This window comes from Podarcis liolepis, assembly GCF_965112155.1.
Source record: "Podarcis liolepis genome assembly, chromosome: 17".
NCBI lineage: Eukaryota > Metazoa > Chordata > Lepidosauria > Squamata > Lacertidae > Podarcis > Podarcis liolepis.
Window position 1 is genome coordinate 9,255,748 of NC_139571.1, and position 24,333 is coordinate 9,280,080.

Below are 24,333 nucleotides of genomic sequence, written 5' to 3' on the forward strand. Positions count from 1 at the left end.
GTTCCAACGCCACCTAGGGTCGCACCACAGCCTCAGCGAGAACTGTGTGGCCCTCCGGACTTGGCTACCAGTCCCCGGCGGTCTGGCAGAGTTTCCAAGCGCCCAACTTATTTAAAGGACTATGTTGTTGGACAGGTATCACTGTTGGTCTAAGTATGGGAAATGTAACCGATATGCTTTTGTGCTTAATGGAACCATTACGCATAGTGCTGTATATAAGGAAACCATTACGATTGTAACTAACGCCTTATCTCGGTGGGGAGGGGTGTTATGTAGTGTAGTTTCACCCTGGGCCAACAGGGGGATACTGTATATAGTTTTCACTCAGGTCTGTAGATAGTTTTCACTCAGGTCCGCGGCAGTTATTTTAGGCGGGAACTCTGGGCTGTTGTGGTTACAATGTTGACAGCCGGCTGCCTATAAATACAGGCCGGCTGAGCTGTTGCAGTTAGTTCTATTCCAGCTTACCATAATAAAGAGCTACTTGAAGAAATCGCTGTGCCGGCTGCTATGTCAACCCACGACTTAACAGCTGCCACCGTGCCATTTTTCTCTCCAGGCTGCCACAAAACATTCTTGTCGGCAGTCTGTGGCACTCTGCAGAAAGCCACGTGGTGGCAGATGATCCGCACTGCAAGCCAGCATTGGGATACGTTAGCATATTGTAGACTTGGGAGACCAACCTTCAGATCCATGAAGTTCATTGCTGGGTGGCCTGGGAAGAAGGGAGAACTATGTAAAGAAGAAGAAGAGTTAGGATTTGATATCCCGTTTTATCACTACCTGAAGGAGTCTCAAAGCAGCTAACATTCTCCTTTCCCTTCCTCCCCCACAACAAACACTCTGTGAGGTGAGTGGGGCTGAGAGACTTCAGAGAAGTGTGACTAGCCCAAGGTCACCCAGCAGCTGCATGTGGAGGAGCGGAGACGCGAACCCGGTTCCCCAGATTACGAGTCTATCGCTCTTAATCACTACGCCACGCTGGCTCTCCAGTATGGCAAGTATACACTGCCTTGTGCTCCTTGAGAAAGACATGCATGCAATAATATGTGCAGTGTTGGCAGATTTGGCTTCAGGTAACTTCTATGGCTCTTGTCATTTGTGTGGAAGGGCAGTTGTGCTCCCAGGTTTGAAGGGGACCTGGGGTAGGATACCCCCTGGGCCCCCTCCCCACTACTGCACCACTCCCCCCTCCCACTTCCACGCTGCTCGCACACTCTCCCCCTGCCTATCAGGTGGCAGAAACAAAACAGAAACAAACCAGCTAGACTGGTAAAGAAAAAGCGATTTGTATGTGTTGTACATGCGATATAACATTGTGCCACCAGAAGGCGACGTGGAGTCCCGTTTTTCTCTACCTGTTTTCCCTGTTCAAATTTACAACGCTTTAAACTGAAACGCTTCTCTGATGTGTCTAGATCCAGCCCCTTTCTTTCTTCTGTTTGCAGAGGTGGGGTGAAGAAAAAGGGGCCTGTTTGTTCCCTTCCCTGCCAGGTAAGCAGCAGCAGCAGCAGGGGGGAATAGACAGGGCCATTTTTATTTCTTTCAATAAATAAAATGAGAAAGGGCATTGTCAGGCAGTGGGAAGTGAAGGAGCAGTTTTGTTCAGACCTTTTGACAGAGGTTGCCTCAGGTACACTAGGAAGGAAGGAAGGAAGGAAGGAAGGAAGGAAGGAAGGAAGGAAGGAAGGAAGGAAGGAAGGAACTGCTCTATCCCTGGCCAGCCTCACCTGTCCTGGCCCCTTACCAGATGGTGATTTGCTTTCCTCTTTTATAAAGCTTTCACAGAGATATGCTGCCACAGGGTAAAACACCTGAGAGTTGTGTCTGCCGTTTTCATTGGGGCCCAGGGAGGCAGAGCACTCTGGGAAAATTAAGATGGTGGGCATGTCTGCCTGGGGCTTTGCGCCACAGCAGCACATCTGCTTTGTAAAGAGAAATAAAAAGGTGGGGTGAGGGGAGATGTTGTGGTACGTGTTACTGATGTGGTGCTGGGATGACCAGTGACCCGTCTCAGACAGAGGTTGTATCCAGGCCTGTACTATTAAGATATTTTGATTGGAGACACCAGGGGCCTATCTTGGAACCTTCTGCAGACAACGTGTATTTTCTACCCCAGGGAAACGCCTTCCTTGAAGGATTGTCTGCTTCTGCTACTTTAACACAACAGACTTTGCAACTTTAACACCTAACCTCTAGATCAGTGTTTCCCAACCTTGGGCCTCCAGCTGTTTTTGGACGACATCATGGATGATGGGAATTGTAGTCTGAAAGCAGCTGGAGACCAAATGTTGGGAAACACTGCAGATGTTTCAGCCTACAACTCCCATTAGCTCCAGCCAGCATGGCTAATGGTCAGGGATAGAGTAGAAGACGCCTGGAGGGCAAAAGCGTAGGGACAGTGAAATATACTCGGAGTCGAGAGTGGATTTCATGCTCTTTATTCAGCTCATAGTGGTGAGGAGGAATAGAAATACCCCCAGAATGTCTGCTTTATATACATTATTTACACAATGGGCCCCACGTGATTGGCTAATTCTGGGATTCAGCTGTAGGCCAATCAGGCTGCGAATTCACTTCCACCTGGAGCTGGATTGGGTGGCTCCTGTGGACCAATCAGACTGCTTCATTCGCGACCCTATTGTTCTAGGACCAATCAGACTACTGCATTCTGAATCCTATTGTTCTAGGACCAATCAGACTGCTGCCTTTTGGATCCTGTTCAACTCAGTACATAACAGACAGCCTGTGTGGAACACACCCTGCTGACTAGCTCAGTTGGTTAGTGTGTGGTCCTGATAACAGCAAGGCTGCAGGTTCGATTCCCATAAGAGACAGCTGCATGTTTCTGCATGGCAGGAGTTGGACTCGATGTTCCTCAAGGTCCCTTCAAATTCTATGACTCTATGACTATGCGCTGTCTCTCCCAACAGTGTTCTGAAACAAGTGCACATGAATGCACATCTACCACCCACCACATAAATAGTCAGTCACGGTGGCACAGGTCAGGTGCAGGGGAAGAAAGGGGTCTCATGCCTTTGTTGTAAAGCAGAGAGGTTTTCAGCGACTACAGCTTTTTTAAAATATATTTTTATTTGATTTTCAAAAAAAAGAAAAAGAACAAATAAGAGAAGAAATAAAGTTACAGCAAAATATCATAAAAATTCTACATGTCAAGATTACTCTGAATCTCCTGACTTCCCCCATCCCATCCATGGGTCCTATTGATTCTATTTTCAACTGCACGTCAATACTTCTCTAATTTTTCATATTCCTAAATTATCTATACTTTCTGTTACATTAAAAGTGTATTTAGAATCCTGCTAATGTTTTGACCTGTTTACAATGATTTTGTAAAGGTAAAGGGACCCCGACCATTAGGTCGGGTCGTGACCGACTCTGGGGTTGCGGCGCTCATCTCGCTTTATTGGCCGAGGGAGCTGGTGTTTGTCCGCAGAAAGCTTCCGGGTCATGTGGCCAGCATGACTAAGCCGCTTCTGGCGAACCAGAGCAGCGCACAGAAATGCCGTTTACCCTCCTGCTGGAGCAGTACCTATTTATCTACTTGCACTTTGACATGCTTTATTTTTTTATTTATTTTTTATTCAAAATTATAACAAAACATATTTTCCAAAAACACATCCTTATTCCCCCCATTTTTCCTCCCCCACCCCAACAAACCCCACCCCCACCCCCCCGACTTCCCTCAGTTCTAGTCTTTGGTTTCTCCAATAATGCTATTTTCTGCATGTTACAGAGTTGTATAGATCCTCCAACTGTTTAGCTAATTATTATCAGTAAAAAATTGTGGATGTTTATTCAAAACCTGCCAAGGAGTTCAGTTCACGTTGTTGCGTCTTCAAATACTTTGTGAAAGGTTCCCATTCATCCTTAAAGTCACAGTTATCCTTGTCCTGTAGCTTATGTTTCAATTTTGCCAGTTCTGCATAATCCATCAATTTTTCTTGCCATGATTCTTTAGTTGGGATTTCTTCAGTCTTCCATCCTTCAGCAACTACAGCTTTTCTGATCCCTACATGACAAGTGGCACGAGCCCAAATTCCCCCTTATGTACAAATATTAAAGTTATAGGAGCCCTGCCGAGTCCTCCTTTGCATCTGGTCACGACAGCCCAGGAGCATGTCTGCTTATCAGAACTATAAATGTATTTAATAGCTAATTTTATTTGCTATGCATGTTTAATTCTTAAAATCTTCTGTAACTGGGGGCTCCCTGGGGTTTGCGGATAAGAGCCAAGATGTACTGTTCAGTCTCTTGAATATCATTCACATACATTGACATTTACATGCTATTGCTGTAAGTGATAATTCATAACCATTGTTTAGAATTTTGTGTCACTGTTCCGTTTAACAGTTATCTGTCTTGAGGTTGTTTTGTAGGCTCTTCATTCTCTGTTAACAGTTCTAATAATGTTTCAGATATTTGGCTAATACCGGGTCATATTTGTGCCAAACGACAAAATTGCATGATTTGCTTTATTTTGAAAAAAGTAAATAGCAGACATAAATAATCAAATCATAGAATTGTAGAGTTGGAAGGGATCCCAAGGGTTAAGTAGTCCAAACTCCTGCAAAACAGAAATCTCATGACCGATGGCCATCCAACCGCTGCTTAAAAACCTCCAAGGAAGGTTCCACTCTCCAACAGCTCCTACCATCAGAAAGTTCTTCCTGATGTTTAGTCAGAATTTCATTTCTTGTAACTTGAATCCATTGTTTCAAGTCCTAGCCGGCGCAGGAGAAAACAAGCTTGCTGCATCTCCCAGGTGACAGCCCTTTATATATTAAAAGATGGTTCTGGTGTTTTTGATCTGTTTTATATTTGTTTTTTGGTTCTCTTTTGTAGGCTATCTTGGAAATCTAGATTAATAAAACTGTGTTGTTGTTTTTAAAAAAGATGGTTCTCATATCTCCTCTCAGTATCCTCTTTTCTAGGCTAAACAAACATGGGGTCCCCAGTTTAGATCAGGACCATGGCAAAAGAGGAGGAAATTTAACACTTTGTCTCCACTCCAATCATGAGTGAAGCTGAGCAGCCAGTTTACATATCAGTTGATCAAGGGCTTTTTTTCTGATTAAATACTTTAAAGCTGAGGTGGAAAACCTGTAGCCTTCCAGGTGTTATCATACTCCAGCTTCCATCAGCCCCAACCAACATTATCAGCAGTAAAACATGATGGGAATTGTGGTCCAACAGTAGTTGGAGACAGGGCCAGCCCATTTATGAGGCGAGATAAGGCAACCGCCTCAGGCGACACAACCACAGGAGCATCAGGTCCTGATGAAGATCCTTAATCCCCACTTGTTCCTGATGTAGATCTTCATTTCGTGGTTCGCCTCAGGTGCCAAAATATCTTGGGCCAGCCCTAGATGGAGGGCCACAGGCCCCTCACCCCTGATTTAAAGGTTAATCCTTGTGCATTGAAATGCGCTCAGAAACAAATTGGCAGCACAGCAGAGATCCATTCCATTGTTTTGTCCCCCTGTGATTCCTCCACAGTCCTGTTGCCCAGTCTCCTGCTGCAGCCAGTTTAACAAGTTTAACACCACAGCAGTAAGGTTGGCAGGTCTCAAGATTTTAACACTCTTGTCAGAGCCTCTGTCAGAAGACTCATAATCTCAGGGTGAGGAGCCAGAATAAATAGAGATGGGCAGGCTATTTATTGCTTGGCTTTAGGGCAGCCTCCCCCAACATGGTGCCCCAAAAAGCCTTTGCTGGTTGTGGCCGATGGAAGTTATCCAAAGTCCCTGGAGAGCACCAGGCCGGGGAAGGCAGTTTATAGTTCTCCCTCTACCATCTGCCTCAGGCTGCACCCTGAGGCACCACACACAGGCAAGTGTGGCCCCTTAACTCAGCAGGTCTCAATGTACCACACGAACCTTTAGGCTCCATTGTTAAGAGAAATGTACACAGAAGGAACTGCTTAGTAGAGGAAAGGCCTGCGTGGTTTAACAACTACTTCTCTTGTACCAAGGGTGCGGGTGGCGCAGTGGTCTAAACCACTGAACCCCTTGGGCTTGCCGATCGGAAGGTTGGCAGTTGAAGTCCATGTGACGGGGGAGCTCACAGCTCCTGCCAAGCTAGCAGTTCGAAAGAACACCAGCGCAAGTAGATAAATAGGTACCACTGCGGTGGGGAGGTAAATGGAGTTTCCATGCGCTCTGGCACTCATCACGGTGTCCCGTTACACCAAAAGCGGTTTAGTCATGTTGGTCACCTGACCCGGAAAGCTGTCTGCGGACAAATGCCGGCTCTCTCAGCCTGAAAGCGAGATGAGTGCCGCACCCCATTGTCAAGTTTGACTGGACTTAACCATCGGGAAGTCCTTTACATTTACCTTACCATTACTTTTCTTGTTGCTTCAGAGCTTTCAAAGCTAGTTTATTCACATGACCAGTAAGACATTACTGAGCTTGCATCAAGAAGCTGAGCTGAGTAGCTATACAGGGCCTACAATACAGGATGCTTAAAAAAAAAAGGACTTCAAGGCTTACATGTGAGAGAAGAAAGCAAAGGGGCACATATCAGGGCCAGCTCAAGACAGTTTGCTGCCCAAGGCAAGGATACAATGGCACCCTCCCCCAAGAGAGATAAAGAAACCAATAGGACTGGAAACTTAAGTCCAATACAGGTGAAAGGACCATTTCCTTCATTACACTTGAGGGCAGCAGGGTAGCATAGTGGGTTCTGAGCAGATCACGTGGCACTCACAGCTCTGTCCTCTCCCTGCACTTCAGCATCTGCTGCCGGAGGCAGCTGCCTCACTCTGCCTCATCGCAGAGCCGGCCCTGGCACATATGCAGTAGGTAAGTCCCCATTGAGGAGTCTAGACCATCTGCTTTTCAAACCAAACCAGATAAAACCTTTACAAATGTGAGTGGTAGAATGAGAGCAGAGGGAACATGTATCTAAAATTGGTCTACTACCTCTATTTTAATCAAGTAGCATGAAATATTTGGATAAAGAAGTGGGCTGCATATTTAGTAAATTTACAGGAGAAACGGAATTGTGAAGAGCTGCATAAACTTTAGAACATGTGTCCTTCAGGTGTTATTGGACCCCAACTCCCATAATCCCCAGCTAGCATGGCCAAAGATCAGGGATGGTAGGAGGAAAAATCTAGGAATTTCTGGAGGACTACAGGCCAGCCACCCCTGCTCTACAAGATAGCTGACATTTTTTATTTAAAATAAAAAAATTCCTTCCAGTAGCACCTTAAAGACCAACTAAGTTAGTTCTTGGTATGAGCTTTCATGTGCATGCACACTTCTTCAGATACACCTTTATTATTTAAAAAATCTTAATTAATTAAATCTTAATCTTTATTTAAAAAATCTTAATTAAACTGGGCAGTAAAAATTGAATGGACTTTCACAAGTAAAATATGAAATGTTTTGCCTAGCAATGAAAAACCAAATGCAAAAGTGCCATGCAGTTAACAATTTGTAGCTTGTTATTTCTTAATGTATTTTCATACTAAGATGGGAGTGACTCATCACCCTGCATTCTTAAACTAATGCGAGAAAAGTCTGTTCTGCCTGCCACAGAAGTATGGATCAGAGGCCAAGACCTGCTTTTCTGCCAGGTTGGGTATGATCTCAGGAATGCCAGCCATTGTGTTTGCTTTTTTGGTCACCCTGTTCATACAAAACTGACCTGGGCATGGGATATGATAGGAGACCATCTTATCTCTGCACGAAGAATGGTTGAAACTGGTTCTGTGTTCCAAGGATGCAATTGCCACATGCAGTTGGTGCTGCCACAGTCACTGACCCCGTTCTCAGCCAGAAGTAGAAGGCACAGTGTCCTGCCCAAGGCAACGTTGGAAGTCCGTGGCAGAGCCAGGAATTGCATCCAGATTTCCCAGTTCAGCAGTACAATCTTACAGTGAGGGGGGGGGGGAGTATTTGATCCCCTGCTAAATTTGCCAATTTGCCCTCTGACGAAGAAATGACTTTTCTGTCAGACAATCTCTGACTTTTGTCTCCTGGGTTTCTGGGGTTTTTCCTGTTGTTATTCTGTCTCTCATGGCTATGAAAACCTACCATTAAAATTATGGACTGGTCCTTTCTTCGTCTGGGGGCAAACGGGAAAATTTAGCAGGGGATCAAATACTCCCCCCCCCCACTGTACTATTCTCCCATGTAAACAATGGAAATCCACTGAATCGTTTGATTGGCCTTCTCTGTGCGGACCGAGTTGGACGCAAATGCCTGGATCAGTCCCTACCGAGTGTTTATCCTTCATTAGCTAGTTCTTCCGAAGCAAGAGTAAGGAGGAGCACTACTGCTTACACGCTGCAGAAAAACCTCCTAACGCTTTTAATTGCCTCTGCAAATCCTGAGCGGATGGCATCCAAAATGCCCTGAAATGCTTTTCTATTCAGCGGTGGGGGGGATTGAGGGCGGATGCAAAAGGGAATATTTCCCCAACCTGCGCAGACGCTGCAGATTTCTTGCCTCGGAGCCCAGTGTGGTTGGAATGATATTTTCGCTCATGAGTGTGTGTGTGTGTGTGTGTGTGTTTTAATTCATTTCCCAAAGAAAATGTAATGTCTTCACAGAGCACTTGACTCCTACATCTGTGTCTGCAATATGGCGTCCTGGCACATCTGTTGGAGCTGAGGCTTGTACTACAAATACAGCCGGCTCCGGCCATCTGGAGTGTGGTTTCCTCCCCCCTCACACACACACACACACACCTCCTCTTCTTGCCCGGTGGGTCTCAGGGAGAAGAGATAGATCCATCCCAGGGATAACTGGAGGCATATGGATGTTACTTAAGATGAGCGCCTGGCGCCAGCAGCCACGGCTCTCGCAAGAAGCTTTCGGCAGGTTGGTTGCGTCTATGCCCAGCAGAGCCCTTGCACAAAACACAGCAAACACATGTGCCTGCATGAAAGCACATGGACTTAGATGGCAGGCTTACAGCCATATGCATGTGAGCCATCTGAAATTCTGAATGCACCTGCGCGCAGGGACAGACGTTGCCTCAGTAAGCCAATTCACTTTTTAAGTTGTCTGCCACAGTATACTGGGTCATCGCTCTGCCCCCGATTCACATTGCTGCTCTCCTGGAGCACCCTTAATTGTACATGCAATTAAAACTAACGCATCATGTAGCAGAATGTGTGGTAATGTTAAGGAAGGTAGGAGAGGATATCTTGTTTTGATATTGTCCCTCCTCACTCACGCTAGTGAGTAAACAGCAGAGCACATTCCCTTTGCTACTTATTGGAAGCAAGTTGGTGATTCATTAGAATCCTTTAATTAAGCAATCCAGTCTGGCTTTTCCAGTCTGCATTGTTCCTGGTAAGTTTTCCCTTTATTTCCCTCTTAAAATAATAATAAGACAACACGGTCTTATTTAAAAGTAAGAATCAAGTTTTACTTACATTCAGTTCACAGCGATAATCTGAAGGCAGGCTTTACAGTGGTGCCTCGCAAGACGAAAAGAATCCGTTCTGTGATTCTCTTCGTCTAGCGGTTTTTTCGTCTTGCGAAGCAAGCCCATTAGCGGATTAGCGGATTAGCACTATTAGCGGCTTTTAGCAGCTTATCTGCTGATCGGATCAGCTGATAAGCGGCTTAGCGGCTTAGAAAAAGGGGGGAAAGGGGGGAAAAGGAAAAAAAACCAGCAGGAACTCGCAAGACATTGTCGTCTTGCAAAGCAAGCCCATAGGAAATTCATTTTGCGAAGCACCTCCAAAACGGAAAACTCTTTTGTCTAGCGAGTTTTCTGTCTTGCGAGGCATTCGTCTTGCGGGGCACCACTGTATCTTGTGTTTACAGTGAAGCGAAGTCTGAGCTACATCCCAGACGTTCTGTTTGTGGGCTCCACCCTATGTGAAGGTTGATCCATGCTCTGGCTAAGAGCCAGGAGAGTGAGAGTCCAAGAGTGAGAGTAAGAAAGTAAGAGTCCAAGAGAGAGATGGTTGCATGGCCAACCCTTTTATCTGGTCAGCTAGGGTCAGGGACATCTACCAGGTCACACACTCAGGGGGAGGAAGCCCCAGAGCAGGTATGACAGGAAGTCCTCCCTGTCTGGAGCCACATTCCCCGGTGTGTCCATTCTAGGCAACAAGAAAATGTTGTACAGTCATACCTTGGGTTACAGACACTTCAGGTTGTGCATTTTTGGGTTGCGCACCGCGCCGAACCCGGGGGTACCGGAACGGGTTACTTCCAGGTTTGAGCGCTTGCACATGCGCAGAAGCACTAAATCGCTCTTTGCACATGCACAGAAGTGCCAAATCATGACCTGCGCATGCACAGACGTGGTGCTGCAGGTTGCGAACGTTGTGGGTTGTGAACGTGCCTCCCGCATGGATCACGTTCGCAACCCAAGCATTCACTGTACTAGTAATAATACATCCCACAGAATGCAGATTTGCATACAACGAGGGGCTGCATACACATAGTTAAAAGGGCTCACATATATACACACAGGCAAATGTGTAGATCCCACCTGCTGGGATAGTTCAGTTGATAGAGCACGAAACTCTTAATCTCAGGGTTGTGGGTTCGAGCCCCATGTTGGGCAAAAGATTCGTGCACTGCAGGGGGTTGGACTAGATGACCCTCAGGGTCCCCTTCGAACTCTACAAGTCTTTGAATACAATCACATCTCTACAGGTCTCATATCGGGGCTGCAGGCAGGATAGGAGGACTCAAGTACTGTTATGTACTGAGTTGAATAGGATCCAAACTGCAGCAGTCTGATTGGTCCTAGAACAATGGGATCCAAAATGAAGCAGTCTGATTGGTCCTAGAACAATAGGATTCAGAATGCAGCAGTCTGATTGGTCCTAGAACAATGCAGCAGTATGATTGGTTGGCAGGAACCACCCAATCCTGCTCCAGATAGAAGTGAATCCACAACCTGATTGGCTTACAGTAGAATTCCGGAATTAGCCAATCATGTGCAGCCCATTGTGTAAATAATGTATATAAAGCAGATACTTGAGGGGACATTCATTCATTCCTCCTCACCACTATGAGCTGAATAAAGAGCATGAAATCACTTTGCGACTCTGAGTATATTTCAAGTGCCTTACTCACTGCACGAACATGGCGGCTTGTCAGATGGGCGCTGCTGCCTTAGTCTCCACAGTACTTCTGCTTCACCCTCTGATTAGAGGGTGCTATATAGCAGTTACCTGCTTAGCAAGGGTCAGGTGACTCAAGGAGGCCAATTGGACCTGGACTTTCAAAAGCTTCTGACTCTGGCCTAACTTCTTCGAGTGAATTGTTTCTGTCAGGTCTTCCTTGTAACTGACGCCAGGTGGGTGGGGACTGTTTAAGGGCTCCCCAACATCGTTGGCCTCCCTCCCCAACAGGTGGGCAGCATCAGTGGGCAGCAGCAGCAGCTTGTCACCGTCTGGAGGGCCAAAAACGCCCTATAACTGCTTTTGTGTTTTGCTTTTTTAGTCTGGGGTTATTGCCTATCTACTCAAAATAGGCTAAACCTAACAGGCAGTGCTAAGCCATGAAGGTGATTAAAAGTTTGGCACCATGGCAGGTGATGCTATGGAAGAAGCCATGTGTGTGTTGTGGTGCAGAGCAAGGAAGAATGTGAGGCAAGACATTTGCCTTGCCTTGCCTTAGGTAGGACTTATTTGAACTCCCTATGACCAGAGATGGAACATATTGTTCTCTCACATTGTTCACAGGTCATCCTGTTCTCTCGAGAGAGGTTTTGCCCCATTGCAACAGATGTTGCAACGGATCCGTTCCAGGTTACATGCAGCTTTGAAACTCGTTGCCATCCTAAGCAATTGCCTAGGTTGCTTTTCCACTCAGGCTGGATTCCACAGCTGACGCAACGGGGATGGTGTCACGAATTCCTCGCGGCGCTTTTAGCAGAACGCTCAGAGTCCCAGGTTCTTTAGTGCAGTCTTGTTTAATGTGAGCTATATACAAGTATTTACAAAAGCAGTTCATACAGAGTACCTGCACCTTGAGGCAAACGAATACTCTCCACCACTCCACCACAGCACAACAACACCACAATTACTGTTGAACAGGCTTTCTTTTTAAAACAGGTGACAGACAATCACATTACTGCTGAGTCATTCTGACCCAGCACTTCACAGAGTATTGCACCAGCCTGTTGCAAACTGAAGCCTGCAGACTTACTCAGCATCCTGCGAATCCCAACAGATGGCCCATGGTATCTTGGTGCTTGAGGTGGAAAAATCAAGATGTCACTCACCTTTCCATGAATGTGTTGGGAAGCATTCCTGTGGAGCTGTGAAAGAGCTGTGATCTTGAGTAACTTAATAATTCCTGCAGGTCAAGGATGGGGAACATGTGGACCTCTGTATATTGCTGGACTAAAACTGCCATCACATCTGGCCATTAGCCATACTGACTGTGGCCCATGGGAACAGGAATCCAATAACATTGGATAGTGACATAGTTCCTATCCTTGCTATAGGGTTTGCAAAGAACAACTTCCCAACTGATCATGCCACTTGGGTGAAGAAGAAGAAGAAGAAGAAGAAGAAGAAGAAGAAGAAGAAGAAGAAGAAGAAGAAGAGGAGGAGGAGGAGGAGGAGGAGGAGGAGGAGGAGTTTGGATTTGATATCCTGCTTTATCACTACCCTAAGGAGTCTCAAAGCGGCTAACAATCTCCTTTCCTTTCCTCCCCCACAACAAACAATCTGTGAAATGAGTGAGACTGAGAGACTTCAGAGAACTGTGAACAGCCCAAGGTCACCCAGCAGCATAACTGTCAATGTTTCCCTTTTTTAAAGGGAAATTCCCTTATTCCGAATAGGATTCCTCGCAAGAAAAGGGGAAAGTGGACAGCTATGGCCAGCAGCTGCATGTGGAGGAGTGGGGACGCGAACCTGGTTCACCGGATTACGAGTCCACCGCTCTTAACCACTACACCACACTGGTGAGATTTGTCTGTCTTTTATTCTGCCACCTTTAAAGGCCCCAAAATCCATATGACTTTGCTTTGTGATACTGTTGTCTTTGTGATGCAGAAATGGCACCTCTAACATAAGTATTGCCTCCAATACTGTACTTATGGTGTTTTCACTGCTCCTTATGCACAGAGATCAGGCAGAGCATCTGGAATATGTAACTTGCAACTCGTAATTCAAGGAAGCTCACACTAAGAGCTGAGCAGATGAGATATGGGAGATCCATTATTAGATTTCCTGACACCTTTTTCTAAGCTTAAAAGCAGCTTGATGGGAATGGAACCACAGTGCAGGGTTTCCCCAATATAAACCCCTCCACCTGACATATTGTTGCCTGTGGTTATATAATGCATGCAGTTCCTGTACCCGCTGTAGTGTCTAATGGTGTAAGAAACCATTAAGTTCTGCTCTGTCACTCTTGGCTCTTCCAAGAGTGATGGAAGCATGAACATTGTATTTTGTGTGTCTACACACACACACACACACACACACACACACACACACAAACTAGATGGATAGATCAATATCATACATGTATGCAGTGGCATTAATGTGTATCAGGAATAGCTAATCTGGTGTCATCCAGACATTATTAGGCTACATCTCCCATCATTCCTAACCATTGGTGATGCTGGTCATTGTTGACGTGTGTCCAGCAACATTTGGGGGTCACAATTTTGGCTACCCCTGATGTGACTTGGTAAAAAAAATTCAAACAAATACTGACTCTTGCCCGACGAGGGGCTTAAAAGCTTATTCTGAACAATGAGAGAAACAACTCAAGAATAAAGTGGGAGAGCCAAGGTTTAGCAAAGGATAAATTTGAGCAAATGCAGTTGTAAGATTTTAAGAAGTTAGGCTTTGTTTCAGCCAAGGGTGAGGACTGAGGCTGTAATTAGATATTACAGCACATGTGAGCCTTCCACCAAGAGCAACAGCACCACTTCTCCTCTTTCTTTCCTAATGTCTAGTCATAAAATAATAAAAAAGTGACATGATGAAATTATATTACGAGTTCCACCGCCTCGTTTCAGCTTATTGGCCCATTAGAGGGGCATTGGACAGGGAAATGTGCAGTGTGATGACATCACATCACATCTTTTGTTTTTAAAGTAATATTTATTGAAATTTTCAAACAATAAAAAGTTTCAAATTTTAAACATAAAAAATAGGAACAAAGGATAACCCTAATAAAAGAAAAAAAACCTACAAAAATACATAAACAAAACAGATAAAAAATGCCAAATAAAAAACAGTTAACAAGAAAAAAAAAGAAATCAATATTTTCATGTCTTATACTTCAATTACTAGTTTCCCGACCTCCTCACACCTCCCTCTCTGTATTCCAGTTCAGATATTCAATTCAGCAAGTCCTTACCCTCTATCATTTGTCCTTGCTCAACATCTTAACCTATTATAAATATATATTTTCCACCATTATCAATCCATATTTACATATTCTTGTTAATCTTTTTACCAATACCTCTTGTTTCCAATCCAACATCCCTTTAACATTCATTAATTTTACAGTATTTCTGCAAATAGTCTTTAATTTTTTTTCCATTCTTCTTCCACTGCCTCTTCTCCCTGATCTCGGATTCTGCCAGTCATTTCTGCCAGTTCCATGTAGTCCATCACCTTCATCTTTTGTACAATGAAACATTGGGGAGGGGATGCAATGCTACTGGTTATAGTGGCACCTGTGTGTGTGTGTGTGCCATAATGTCTGCTTTTGGGCTCAGGATTAAGCCAGACATGATCATCTGGGATAGCTCTGTCAGTAGAGCTTGAGACTCTTAAACTCAGGGTTTTGGGGTTGTGGGTTCAAGCCCCACAATAGGCAAAAGTTTCCTGAGTTGCAGAGAGTTGTACTAGATGACCCCCACGGTCCCTTCCAACTCTACAGTTCTGTGATTCTGTGCTGCAAATAGGTTTTGACACAGGACCCCACAGGGGTGAGATAGAGCAGTGGAACTTGAAGCAAGATCCGCAAAGCAGTTGTGTTCTAGGAATGAAATAGCCAGCATTTCCTTCTGCTGTAAAAAAATTGTGGGAATGTTCAGGGTGGCAGGAGAGGATATATGTTTATTAATATCCTTTTTGAGGGATGTGAGTGGCGCTGTGGGTTAAACCACTGAGCCTAGGACTTGCCGATCAGAAGATCGGTGGTTCGAATCCCCATGACGGGGTGAGCTCCCGTTACTCGGTCCCTGCTCCTGCCAACCTAGCAGTTCAAAAGCATGTCAAAGTGCAAGTAGATAAATAGGTACCACTCCAGCTGGAAGGTAAACGGCGTTTCTGTGCGCTGCTCTGGTTTGCCAGAAGCGGCTTAGTCATGCTGGCCACATAACCCGGAAGCTGTATGCCGGCTCCCTCAGCCAATAAAGCGGGATGAGCGCCACAACCCCAGAGTCGGCCATGACTGGACTTAATGGTCAGGGGTCCTTTAATATCCTTTTTAACTTGCGCTAGCAGGTTCCTTTACTTAGCAGAGTGCATTCCCCTTTACACAGCAGAAAACTTGTTTCAAACTCTTGTGAGTTTCTTAAGACAATACGCAATTCAACCTGGCTTTTCCAGATTGAAATGTGTTCTAATATTTTCCTGCTAAGACCCATTGAATCCCTCCTAAAAGAATAAAGGCGCCACAGTCTTATTCATAAGCAATAAAAAGAAAGTTTACTCACGATCAGGCAGAGCATAGTTTGATCCCTGAAGGCAGGCTTAAGGCTTAAAGTTACAAACATGTACAAACAGGTTTACCCCATATGTGGGTTGACCTAATGACTGCAGTTTGCAATCTGGGAAGTTCTCAGGACGAAGGGAAGATGGAAAAGAGAGAGAGTGGCCAGTGGCAGAGTTAGCTGCATGGGTGCCCAGAGCGGCGGCCATGCTGTGCACCCCTGCGGAGTGCCTTTTTGTCACACACACCCACTCACACACCCCAGGATGACACCCAGGGCGGCCCACCACCACCGCCCCCCCCAACGCCCCTGAGAGTGGCAGCATACCTTGGGCATTTACCAGGTCTGGAAAGGTCATGCCCACCCACTAGTCACATGCAAGGAAGGATGCTCCAGGCCAGGAGGAACAGGAAATTTGATTGGCTGGACCAAACATTCTCCTGCATGTCCACTCTAGCAAAACAAGGAATGTTGTACTTGACTGCTCCCAGTGTATTACATCCAACAAAAATTAACAAACGCTCTAGATGAATGAGTGCATGGGTGCAACTTGCCATTGAAAAGTAAGAGAGAAACTAAAGTAAAGGGCTTCATTAATGAAGGCATTAAGCTGGTCAGTTCTTTCCAGGCTGTTGCAGGTGAGTTTCTGCCTCTTGTATTAGGGACGAGCTTTTGCATGAGAAAACCAGGAAGGTGGAGGGCAAATGCAGATCATGGAACGCAGTGCAGACTGCATCTTTTCCTTCTTTTCCTCCTGGTTCAGCAGAGAGGAGACAGCGACTCTACTTGGCTGGGCATTTAACATAGCATTAGCCTTATGTGCCTCAGCATCACACTGTTGGCTCATACTCAATTTCTTACTCTCCATAACTCCTATAGAAGCAATGTAGCTGCTTGTGACAGTATATTTGCTTCATTTTCCCTGCACATGCCTTTTACATTTGTCCTCATTGATTCATTCTGCTTCTGCCTACCCAGCTAACCCGTTTGTTAAGACCATTCTGAATGCTTCGGGTTTTAATCCTTTCCAATTCTGAATCTACTGCAGATCTGAGAGGTGTCCTTTCTCATCCAAATCCATTATGGGGATATTAAATTACAGTTGCAAAGTTACACCCAAACTGTGCATGTAGCTGTTTTGGTGGTGGTGTGCTTTGCTGCCGAGGCTGTTATGTCTGGGTTATATGTGGAAATGGAAGTAGAGCAATGGGAGAAATGTAGAAAAAGTTCAAGGGGGAAATTGCAATTCCACTTTTGATGGGTCAGTCAGGGCTAAACATCAATTCATGTTTTCTTTTGCTCTGTTATTGGCAGAGCAGCAACATGGGGACGAAAAACAAACCAGTAAAACAGGTATTTGGGGGGGGGGGCAATAGTCAAATTCCTATTTGCTTGTTTCAAAAATTCTTTACCATCGATTAAGGCACCTGTCCTATCCACTAACAATTCAGTTTCTGGGGATTAAATGGCACATGCTGATATGCTGAAGAGAATCATCATAACAAGAGCCAGTGTGGTGTAGTGGTTAAGAGCGGTGGACTCGTAATCTGGTGAACCGGGTTCGCGTCTCCGCTCCCCCACATGCAGCTGCTGGGTGACCTTGGGCTAGTCACACTTCTCTGAAGTCTCTCAGCCTCACTCACCTCACAGAGTGTTTGTTGTGGGGGAGGAAAGGAAAGGAGAATGTTAGCCGCTTTGAGACTCCTTAAAGGGAGTGAAAGGTGGGATATCAAATCCAAACTCTTCTTCTTCTTCTTCTTCTTCTTCAAGAAATGGGTGGGTCAGTCAAGATCAGCCTCCCAGTCCCTGACCTGTTCTGGAAGAGACTGGCTTATAAACCAGCACTCACCCCAGTACCAATTCAGGGCAAGGCTGTAGGCCACAATCCAGCATGTCATTCTGGATCCCAGTGCAATAAACTCTGGGCTGGATTGTAGCCATGATGTACAGAAACACTTGGACAGTAGCTGAATCTGAAGCTGGCTTGAAGGGCAGAAGATAGGCCTGGTGAGTATAGGCAGTGAAGACAGCTTCACTAAATAGGAGCTGGGAGGGGAAGGGTTGTGGAAACGGGGGAAGCAAATCAGGTAATGCACATCAGGTGAAGACACCCCCTTCTTCCCTCTGGTGAATAAAGCAACGGGGGGAAAGCAACTTGAAATACAGCAAGGGGAAATTACCTCTCTGCATTTTAAGCCACTAATGTGTATGTACATACTCAAAATTCAGCAGTAGAGAGCATTCTCTGCATCCATGTCTTGCATCCATTCTCTCTCTCTCTCTCTCTCTCTCTCTCTCTCTCTCTCTCTCTCACACACACACACACACACACACACACACACCTCAAATGAGGCCACCAGGGGTTATTTGTTTTGGAGGGCCAACCACAAAAGTAAGAATTCTGATGTACAAATATCCCTGTGTGTCTTCTGAACCAGTGGATCAATTCCTGGAAACCCCGGATGGTGTGCTGGTGATGTAGACTTTGGAAAGAATAAAGGATCTGCATCTGGATGTATAAATTTACACAGAGAAAATTAATAACGTTGTACTGGAGCAAACCCAACACTTTTCTCTTTTCATTAATGCAACAGAGCATAAGGTTTGCCAGTGATCCCTTAAGTCATAGAAGAACCCATTATATTAACACTAGGATTCACTAAGCAGGCCATGGACCATAACCTTGAGCCACAAGTAGGTCCTTTGCTTTAAAGGTGACACCCTTGTAGGTCCTAGGAAGCATCTCATACTCTGCACCCCTTCAAAAGCCTATGCAGATCAGATATCTGTAAAGGTAAAGGGACCCCTGACCATTAGATCCAGTCGTGGCTGACTCTGGGGTTGCAGTGCTCATCTCGCGTTATTGGCCAAGGGAGCCGGCATACAGCTTCCAGGTCATGTGGCCAGCATGACTAAGCCTCTTCTAGTGAACCAAAGCAGTGCACAGAAACACCGTTTACCTTCCCGCCGGAGCGGTACCTATTTATCTACCTGCACTTTGACATCCTTTCGAACTGCTAGGTTGGCAGGAGCAGGGACCGAGCAATGGGAGCTCACCCCATCGCAGGGATTTGAACCGCCGACCTTCTGATCAGCAAGTCCTAGGCTCTGTGGTTTAACGCACAGCGCCACCCGCGTCCCAGATATCTGTAAGTGGTAATAATAACCCCTTTTCTCACTTTCCCCCAGTTATTTCTCCACCATAGGAAGAAGGCATTAATATTGGCTTTGCGAGACCTTCCACTGCTTCAGAGCTAAGCAATTCTGGAGGCACCTATGAAGGCCCCTTCATTCATTGTCTGAAGATGCAAAAGAGCCCTGGAGTACAGGCAGAAATGGGAAGAAGGTGGAATGGGGGGAGGAGATTTTGCCCATCTACTTTGACTAAGGGCTTGTCCACATTTCTGCTTGTCCTGTGCCTAGAAAGCACAGGTTGGAGCAGTTTTCCCCTTGCCCTTCGTGCTAAATCGGAGCAAACATCAATCCAGAGAAAAGCCCAAATTGCCATTTCCCCCCAGTTAAATTCAGGAAAAATCACACTTAAGTAGCAGGACATGAAGAAATGTAGATAAGCCCTAACAAGTCACTCCCTGGCTCGAAGCTCGGATAACCCGTAAGCGACCTTTTCACTGATCATTTTGTTTCTAGATTCATAGACTTGGAATGGTTCTTGACAATTGTCTCTAATGTGACCCTCTGCTTGATACAGGGGGAAGGAATTCAACGTTAAGTGGACACAGTACAACAGATGCAGCCCAGACAACGCAGAACAGCGTGAAACTATTACTTCTCGTGACCTGGACACTATGCATTTGCATACATTGGCTAGGACTGATGGGAGTTGTAGTCCAATTCACCAGGAGCGCATCAGATTGGTGAAAGCTGCCCTGGTGCAAAAAATAAATAAATCCATTTTAACAAAGCCTAATATTTTGCAGTTAGGAAAGTGATTGGGAAATGCATTGAAAAGGACAGAGTGGATGAGTGGTTAATGGGAACACCCCACAAGCAAGTCAAGATGACTCCTTGGTGAATGTTCATTGTTGTATAACCGCTCCATAAACAAATCAGAATTAAGAAAGACTGGGTTTAATCTAACCTCTGCCTTAGCATTCTGTAAGCAAATCAGGATAAATAGGTCACCTGCAGGAGCCTCTGGTTGGAACTCCTCATAAAACCAGATGGTGCTCCAGAACTTCTAAGGCCTTAGGGAACAGGGGCTAGTGGGCTAGCAAAGAAAATGGATTCTCTGTCTGCTCTCACCTTTGTCTGCTCCTTACCTTTGTTGATAGCAGTGTCATTCTTTCGAGATTCCATATATATTAACCAGAAAAGAAACGGGTTCCACGCTGCAGTCTTTACACCAATGGCTTACACCATTCTGCGATGAGAATCTGTCCCCGTTGGAAGCACTTAATAATAAATCTCGCGCCAAACATATGGCCCATCACGATTGTTCAGTCATTAACTGCCCTCGTAGCTGGACACAATTTCTGCTAATGAAGCACTAATAAATGAGTGTGCTGATTGTTTTACCTGTTACTGCCACTATTATGAAAATGAAAAGGCCCTAGTGATTTTGAGAGTGAATTTGTACATCAGGTAAAAGTTGTTGCGATAGAAAGAGCTCAAGCTTGGGAAAAGCTGAAGGGTGTTTTGCACCACTGAGCCGCAGAATGGGGCGCGCTTTCTTCACCACGTGGGCCCTATCCATTCCAGAGTGCAACTAGAAGCACTCAGCATTTCTGCAAAGCAAAGACATCTGTAATTCTCTTCTCGTTTGGCAGATGACCATTTACACGAGGAATGTGGAAATAAAAGATTGCTGTCTGGTTCAGTGTTGTTCAGGCAAAAATTAAAAGATAAAATTGCTTGCATGTATGGGAATAATAGGGACGCGGATGGCGCTGTGGGTTAAACCACAGAGCCTAGGACTTGCCGATCAGAAGGTTGGCGGTTCGAATCCCCGTGATGGGGTGAGCTCCCGTTGCTCGGTCCCTGCTCCTGCCCACCTAGCAGTTCGAAAGCACGTCAAAGTGCAAGTAGATAAATAGGTACCACTCCAGCAGGAAGGTAAACGGCGTTTCCGTGCGCTGCTCTGGTTTGCCAGAAGCGGCTTAGTCATGCTGGCCACATGACCCGGAAGCTGTATGCCGGCTCCCTCGGCCAATAAAGCGAGATGAGCGCCGCAACCCCTGAGTCGGCCACGACTGGACCTAATGGTCAGGAATCCCTTTACCTTTATGGGGATAATAGATGGGCAGCAGTAGCTTGACCCTAACAACAACAACAAAATGGCAAACTAGAGCAGAGCTGGCCAAAGACCTTTTTGGTGCAAGAGGCAGAAACCTCAAATTTCTCCTCTCTTGTTAATGAACCTGGGCTCACAATCTGCCAGAGAGTTCTCCTGTGCCAGCCCCACTGAAATGAAGAGGGGCTGTGCAAGAATGTGCTCTTATTTCTTTCCATGGGGTTTGCTGAGGGGAAAAACAACAACTCCGTGGGTCAGAACTGCCTGACTCTCACACAGCTGTCTTTACTGTCATTCAAGCTAGTGATGCCCTTGATTTGGAATGTTATGGAAAGGAGACTCATGTTCTTTCTGGATCTCTGGTCCCATGGGACTCCCGTGGTCCCATAAGAGAAGAGAAGCTATGAGTTGGGGGGTGCGGTATTTGTTACAGCAACAGTTTGGGGTGGTGGCCGCAATGGTGGTGGCATCTGCAGTGCTGCTGCGAGGCGAGATTCTCGTTTCGCATAGCCAGCTCTGGGAAGTACTTGATGCGGCCTTCTCTATTTACAGATGTTTAGAAGCCTCAGATTGAAGCAACGCAAAGGCTGTTTGCAGACCAGCAGATGTTTTTTTGAGGAAAGAAAAGGGACAGATTCTTATCTCGGCCACGTTTTGGATCAATGCAGGTGAGGCATCCCCTTGACATCCTGCCTCGTTTTTTGCCGGGTCTTGATACACGACCTGGGGGTGGGTGCAGGAATGAAGCAGGCCTTTACGCGCGCATGTGTGTGTGTGTACACACACACTCTTCAGTGAACAGCCACAGATTGGGGGGGAGCAAGGGGGGTTAGAACTGGAAGCAGATGGTCACTTTGGCAGGGCGCCGGAAAAAAGAATCTGTTCCATACATCGCACACAGCAGTCTCGGCAGAGGCCTCTGCCAGGAAAAACAGAATTACCTCTCTGATTACAGCAAGCGGGCGCAAGCGCTCTTCCTGTAACACTGGGTTTTGTGAGCCAGCCAGGCCAAATATGGGCTGCTTTGGTGTGTTTTTTTTAAAGTGCAAAATAAAGCAATAGTGCTGCACAGCTCAGGCATGGCCTGTAGAAGAGAGATGGTTTTTTTCTTGCCCTCAGCTTCAGTACAGACCCCTTTTCTAAAAAAGAAAAAGAGAAAGTTTCAGTACAAAGGGGTGAGCGTGATCCGTCGTCACCCCTCTTCCCTTTGCTTTAGTGCTACCCTCCCCAACACATACTTTTGTCGTTGGAGCAACAAGTTCCAATTTTCAAAAATAAAAATCTCTCTCAATCAAAGAAGACTTGATGTTACAAAAATACATTCAAGAGATTATTTATTATTAAATCCAGCTAACCACCATTTATGTGGGGCTTTGGGTCTGGCTTTGGAATGGAAAGTTCCTTTGTTGCTCTGATGGATGACCTCTTCCAAGAGCGAGTCACGGAGAGTGTGCTTCTCATGGTTCTCTTGCACTTCTCAGCACATGGTATCCTTCTGGATAGTCTCTCTGGGTTGGGTTCTGGAGCCACAGTGTTGCAGTGGTTCGGCTCCTGCAAAGAAGGCCAATTTTAGAAGGTGGTGCGGAGTTACCTCCTTGCAGTTAGGCTATGCAGTTCCTCAGGGAACTGCAGGTTTTATCCCCTGCTATTTAATACCATATTTTTCTGTGTATAAGACGAGGGGTTTTTATTATTAAAAAATGTTTAAAATTGGGGGTCATCTTATACACGGATAGTGCGATTGGAGGCAGATGATTGGTGGCTTCGTCAATGCGTGCAATTGGCAGTGGTGGTTAGCTCAACAATTCTGCACATGCCCCCCAAAAAAGCTTAACAACTTTGGGCAATCTCCCATTTCCTTAATTTGGAGTCCCAAAAAACAGGGGTCGTCTTATACACCGAAAAATACGGTATCTATAGGAAAAGACTGGGATTAACCAGAGATGTAGACTTGACTGTCACCAATATGCAGATGGTACCCAACTCCATCCCTCAATTAAATACAATCGTGTAATGACTGTATATGCGATGTATTTGTACAGCCGTACCTTGGAAGCCGAACACCTCGGGAGTCGAACATTTTGGCTCCTGAATGCCGCAAACCCGGAAGTGAGTGTTCCGGTTTGCGAACGTTCTTTGGAAGCCAAATGTCTGACGCTGCTTACATGGCTACCAATTGTGTGCAGGAAGCTCCTGCAGACTATCGAAAGCCGTGCCTTGGTTGTCGAACATTTTCGGAAGTCAAACAGACTTCCAGAACAGATTCCGTTCAACAACCAAGGTACGACTGTATTGCTAAAGGGGTTTGGGAAATTGCATGGACACTAAGAAGAGCTCTCTGAGTACCTGATGGGTTGATAATTAACTGTGCATGTGTCTCTGCTATCTCTCACGTGGTATCTAACCTAGATCACATGACATTCAGTTGCAAATCTCCACATTGGGTGTGTGAGTTGCTCTTTGTCTCTCAAGCCACTGAAGACAAAGGTGCGCATACATGTGTCCCCTGGAGAAAACCGCCTCGGGCTGGAATGCAGGCTAATGAACTTAGTGGGAGATACAGGTCTGAGGATAATACTTCACATTGGTAATACAATGTACAACTGGGAGATGCCATGGGTTCCCCATTTCTACAAAAAGGCCTTATGTGTCTTCCATCAGAAAAAAGGTATTGAAGAAGAATCATTTGGATTTGATATCCCGCTTCATCACTACCCGAATGATACTCAAAGAGGCTAACATTCTCCTTTCCCTTCCTCCCCCCACAACAAACACTCTGTGAGGTGGGTGGGGCTGAGAGACTTCAGAGAATTGTGAGTCGCCCAAGGTCACCCAGCAGCTGCATGTGGAGGAGCGGGGAATCGAACCCAGTTCACCAGATTATGAGTCTACTGCTCTTAACCACTACACCACATTGGATATTGAGTGAGGCCAGAGGCGCCAGCTTCTCCAGAATTGAGGGGGCCTGGCCCCCTTAAAAAAAAGATTGGGAGCTATTGTGCCTCAGCCACCAAGAGCCGGCACCTTTGAGTGAGGCTCAGCCCTTGCTTAATACAATTGAGCAGCTTCGCTAGTGGAGGGTGGCTCTGCCAGAGAGGAGACCCAAGTAGGCTCTATGCTATCATACTCTCCGTGTCCCTATTTTCCAGGGACAGTCCTGGAATTATGAAAAAAAACACCTCCCTTCAACTTCTGATTTTATCTTGGAATGTCCCCATCTCCCCTGCCAGTGCTGCCGCTGCTCAGCTCAGGGACAAGGATGAGCTGGCGCTTGTCCCAGGCAGCAGCAGTGAAGGAGCATCTCCATGGCCACTGCTGCAGGCCTCCTCCCTTGGGCAGCTCAAAGCGCTTGCTGGAGAGCAGGCGATGAGGGAAAAGAGGTTGCCACCACCAAGGGGCCGTCAGAAGGCAGGGCTGCCCTGGGCAGGATGAAAGGAGGAGCA

General features: G+C 46.0%; 1 long non-coding RNA gene across 2 annotated transcripts in view; it reads right to left on the minus strand.

Annotated features, from left to right (window-relative positions):
• Positions 1-17,420: 17,420 nt before the first annotated feature.
• LOC310697021 overlaps positions 17,421-24,333 on the minus strand; it is a 32,703-nt gene continuing 25,790 nt past the window's right edge. Inside the window, exons 2-4 of one of the 2 annotated variants that reach the window (XR_014520866.1) lie at positions 22,249-22,441; positions 17,976-18,148; positions 17,421-17,930 (exon numbers count right to left, since the gene is read on the minus strand). This is a non-coding gene — a long non-coding RNA (uncharacterized lncRNA). Of the gene's footprint in view, positions 18,149-22,248; positions 22,442-24,333 lie in introns of both variants that reach the window. The other variant, XR_014520867.1, reaches the window with a different exon arrangement.